This window comes from Trichosurus vulpecula, chromosome 4 (genome assembly GCF_011100635.1).
Source record: "Trichosurus vulpecula isolate mTriVul1 chromosome 4, mTriVul1.pri, whole genome shotgun sequence".
In the NCBI taxonomy this organism is placed as follows: Eukaryota; Metazoa; Chordata; class Mammalia; order Diprotodontia; family Phalangeridae; genus Trichosurus; species Trichosurus vulpecula.
In genome coordinates, this window is record NC_050576.1 from 401,298,503 (window position 1) to 401,303,849 (window position 5,347).

Sequence of the window (5,347 nt, forward strand, 5' to 3'; positions counted from 1 at the left end):
TCTGGTCTTTTCACTGAGAAAGCTTGAAAGTCCTCTATTTTATTGAAAATCCATATTTTGCCTTGGAACATGATACTCAGTTTTGCTGGGTAGGTGATTCTAGGTTTTAATCCTAGCTCCATTGACCTCCAGAATATCGCATTCCAAGCCCTTTGATCTCTTAATGTAGAAGCTGCCAGATCTTGGGTTATTCTGATTGGGTTTCCACAATACTCAAATTGTTTCTTTCTGGCTGCTTGCAGTATTTTCTCCTTGATCTGGGAGCTCTGGAATTTGGTGACAATATTCCTAGGAGATTTCTTTTTGGGATCTATTTGCGGAGGCGATCGATGGATTCTTTCAATTTCTATTTTGCCCTGTGGCTCTAGAATATCAGGGCAGTTCTCCTTGATAATTTCTTGAAAGATGGTATCTAGGCTTTTTTTTGATCATGGCTTTCAGGTAGTCCAATAATTTTTAAATTATCTCTCCTGGATCTATTTTCCAGGTCAGTGGTTTTTCCAAGGAGATATTTCACATTGTCTTCCATTTTTTCATTCCTTTGGTTCTGTTTTATAATATACTGATTTCTCATAAAGTCACTAGCTTCCACTTACTCCAATCTAATTTTTAAAGTAGTATTTTCTTCAGTGGTCTTTTGGACCTCCTTTTCCATTTGGCTAATTCTGCCTTTCAAGGCATTCTTCTCCTCATTGGCTTTTTGGAGCTCTTTTGCCATTTGAGTTATTCTGTTTTTTAAGGTGTTGTTTTCTTCAGTGTATTTTTCAGTATTTTTTTGGGATCTCCTTTAGCAAGTCATTGACTTGTTTTTCATGGTTTTCTTGCATCCTTCTCATTTCTCTTCCCAATTTTTCCTCTACTTCTCTAACTTGCTTTTCCAAATCCTTTTTGAGCTCTTCCATGGCCTGGGACCAGTTCATGTTTTTCTTGGAGGCTTTTGTTGTAGGCTCTATTACTTTGTTGTCTTCTTTAGGCTGTATGTTTTGGTCTCGTTTGTCACCAAAGAAAGAATCCAAAGTCTGAGACTGAATCTGGGTGTGCTTTCGCTGCCTGGCAATATGCCCAACCAACTAACCTGACCCTTGAGTTTTTCAGTGGTGTATGACTGCTTGTAGACTAACGAGCTCTATGTTCCACGTTTGGGGGGGAGGTGCCAGCTCTGTCAGACCCGCACTACTCCATCCCCAAGAACCCCCAGCCCGGGCTGGGCTTAGATCTTCAGCAGGCTGTTGCACTCCTGCTCTGATCTGCCACTTAATTCCTCCCACCAGGTGGGCCTGGGGCCAGAAGCAGCAGCAACTGTAGCTGCCCCACCTCCGCTGCCCCCGGGGCTGGAAGCCCAACCCCGAACTCCTTCCACTCCCGCAGCTTTTCCCACTAACCTTCTCCGCAGTCTTTGGTGTTTGTGGGTTGAGGGGGTCTGGTAACTGCTGCAGCTCAGATATTCAGGGCGCTAGGGGCCCCATCCACCCGACTCCAAGTTTGGTTGTTCCACGCCGCTCAGGCTGGGCTCTGCTCTTCTCCGTTCCCAGCTCCCAGCTCCCAGCTCCCAGCTCCCAGCTCCGTGTGGGATAGACCTCACCCAGAGACCATTGAGGCTGTCCTGGGCTGGAGCCCTCCTTCCCTGTGCTGTTCTGTGGGTTCTGCCATTCTAGAATTGGTTCAGAGCCATTTTTTATAGGTTTTTGGAGGGACTCGGTAAGGAGCTCACTCTAGTCCCTGCTTATCAGCCGCCATCTTCAACAGTTTGTTTTTTAAAAGACAAATAATGAAGAAAATAGCACCTTAAAAATAGAATTGACAAAATGGCAAAAGAGGCAAAAAAAATTCACTGAGAAAGAAGAATTCTTTAAAAAGCAGAATTGGCCAAATGGAAAAGAAAGTACAAAAGCTCATTAAGGAAAATAATTTATTACAAATTAGAATTGAAAATATAGAAGTTAATGACTCCATGAGACAGATAAAAGCAATAAAACAAAGTCAAAAGAATGAAAAAAAGATAAAATGTGAAATATATCACCAGGAAAACAACTTATGTGGAAAATAGATCAAGGAGAGATAATTTGCGAAACATTGCGCTACCTGAACTCCATGATAAAAAAGGCGAGACATCATAATTCAAGAAATTATGGAAAACTTCCCTGATATATTAGATTCAGAGAGCAATTAGAAGTTGAAAGAATCTACCAAACATCTCCTGAAAGAGATTCTGAAAAGAACACTCCCAGGAATATTATAGCCAAATTCCAAAGCTTCCCAGGTCAAGGAGAAAATATTGCAAGCAACCGGAAAGAATCAATTCAAATATAATGTATTTAATTCAAATAAAACTGGAACCACAGTCAGGATCACACGAGATTTAGCAGCTTTCATGTTAAGTCAGTAGAGGGCTTTGAATATGGCATTCCAGAAGGCAAAGGAGCTAGGAGTACAAGAATAACCTACCTTGCAAAACTGAGTATAATCCCTCAGGGAAAAAAGATATTTATTGAAATGCAAGACTTTACAGCATTCCTGATGAAAAGACCATAGATGAACAGGAAATTTAACATTCAAACATAAGATTCAAGAGAAGCAGAAAGCAAAGAGTCAAAGAGAAATCATAAGAGACTTAATATGTTTAAACTGTTTTCATTCCTATATGGGAAGATGATATTTTCTACTCCTAAGTTTACCATTATTAAGGCAGTTAAAAGGAGTCTATCTACACAGAGCGTATAAGTATGAGTTGATTATGTTTGATTGATCTCCAAAAAATACAAGAGTAAGAAAAAGGGATGCACTAGGAGAAGGGGGAAGGAAGAGGTAGAATGGGGAATATTTTCCCATAAAAGAGTCACACAAGGAAGAACTTTTAGAATAGAGGGGGGAAATGAATCAATGCTTTAACCTCACTTTTATTTGGGATTGGTTCAAAAAGGGAAGAACACACACACATATACATACACACATATATACATACATAGGCATACACACATTCAGTTGGGTATAGAAATCTGACTCAATAAGGAAATGGGAAAAGGGGATAAAAGATATGGAGGGTGAAAAAAGGCAAGAAGCATTAAGTAAGGCAATGGTCAAAAGCAAAACAGATTCTTGAAAATGGACAGGATAAAAGGAGAGAATGGCAAACTGAAGAAAATAGGATAGATGGAAATATGCATCAATTATAACTGTGAATATGATGAGGTCACCTATAAAACAGAAGCAGATAGAAGAATGGATTAGAAATCAAATCTAACAATATTTTTTTTTTCATAAGACAAACACTTGAAACGGAAAGACACACATACAGAGTTAAAATAAAGTGCTGGAGCAGAATCTATTACTATTTTACTTCAGTAAAAATTCATGGGTAGTAATCCTCATCTCCAACAAAGCAAAAGCAAATATAGACCTAATAAAAAAAGATGATCAAGGAAGTTACATTGCTCATAGGTAGCATAGACAATGAAGTAACATAAAAATATAGCAAATTTCTCTGATAAAGTCCCCATTTCTCAAATTCATGTTGCACTGAGTCAAATTTGTATATAAAAAGGGGCAATTCAATTTATAAATGGTCAAAGAATGTGAACAGACAGCTTTCAGAAGAAGATATCAAAGTTATCTATAGTCACAAAAATGCTCTAAATCATTACTAATTATAAAAATGTAAATTGAAACAATTCTGAGGTACTATCTGATGTGTGTACTATCTTACACATATCAGAAATGACAAAAGTTAGAGGATTGAGGGAAAATAACTTTCGGTAGAGTTATTAACTAGTCCAACCATTTTGTAGAACAATTTGGAACAATGCTCAAAGGGCTATAAAACCTGTTATATCCTTTGACCTAGGAATACCATTACTAAATCTGTACTCCAAAAGAGCAAACAAAAAGAAAAAAAAGTCTTATCTGTACCAACATTTATAGCAGCTCTTTTTGTGATGATAAATAATTGGAAATTAAGGAGATTCTCATCAATTGGGGACTGGCTGAACAAGCTGCATCATATAATTGTGATGGAGTACTGTTATAAGAAATTACAAGGGGGGCCCAATTCAGTAAATACATGGGAAGACCTATGATACAAAATAAAATAAGAAGAACCTGGAGATAATTATGCAAAGTAACAGCCATCTTGTAAGGATGATCAATTCTGAAAGACCTGGCTACTCTGATCAATACAATGATACAAGACAACTCCAAAGGACTCGATAAAAAAAGCTTGCTATCTATCTCCAGGGATAGAACCAATGAACTCTGAGTGCAAATTGGAGTATAACTTTCTTGCTTTCTTGATAATAATGATGATAATGGTGATTATGAAGATGACGGTGATTCTTTTTTCATGAAATGGCTAATATGGAAATGTATTTTGCATGATTTTCCATGTATAATTAATATCATTTTGCTTGCCTTCTCATTGGTTGGAAGAAGAGTGGGAGGGAGGAAGAGAATTTGAAACCCAAAATTTAAAAAGAAAATATATGAAAAATAAATGAATTACATTGGGGGAGGGAGGGAAGGAGGGAGAGAAAGAGAGACAGACAGAGAGACAGACAGAAAGACAGACAGAGAAAAAGAGTTGCCTGGGACATTGGGAGATTAAATCAGTTGCTCAGCTAATACATACTGTCAGAGGTAGGAGCTGAACTTAGGTCTTCCTGACTTTGAAGAAAGTTCTCTATCCATCATGTTATGCTGCCTCTGCAATTAATCTTGAACCTTGAGTAGTCTTTGGCACTTTATGTCTTATTTGGATGCTTATGACAGGATCTCATGTACTGTTGGCATCACTAGACTGCAGGCTTCTTTCAATTTCTCTCTTTATTGCTGCTACACATCTATGGCCATGACCTTTCCGCATGGGGTGTCTGATATTGATAATAAAGGTTATCCAAGAGGGAGCATCTTTCTGCTGATTGCCCTCTGATTTAGAAGCCAGCTCACATTAGATATCTTTCAGTTGACTGTATTTTCTCTACTGTATGTAAATATTGTTTCCTTGACTAGAATGTAAGCACCTTGAGAGCAGGGATTGTCTCATTCTTTGTATTGCTATCCCCATTGCCTAATACAGTACTTGGAACAGAGTAGGTGCTTGATTAATATGTATGCCTTTATACATAAAAACATGTATAATTGATTAAATACTTCAGTTTTCTCTAATTTCACTATTGTGCATGCTCCCCCACCAATACAATTAGAATCGCTCTATAACTAATGAAACAGACTTTGAGGGTTGCAGTGACCAAAAAGTTAATTGCCCCATGATTTTAAATCTCTGAAAATGTCATTATATAATTATTTAAGTATGTGAGACAGTTTGGTGCTATTAATAATACTGTTCTCAATTCTC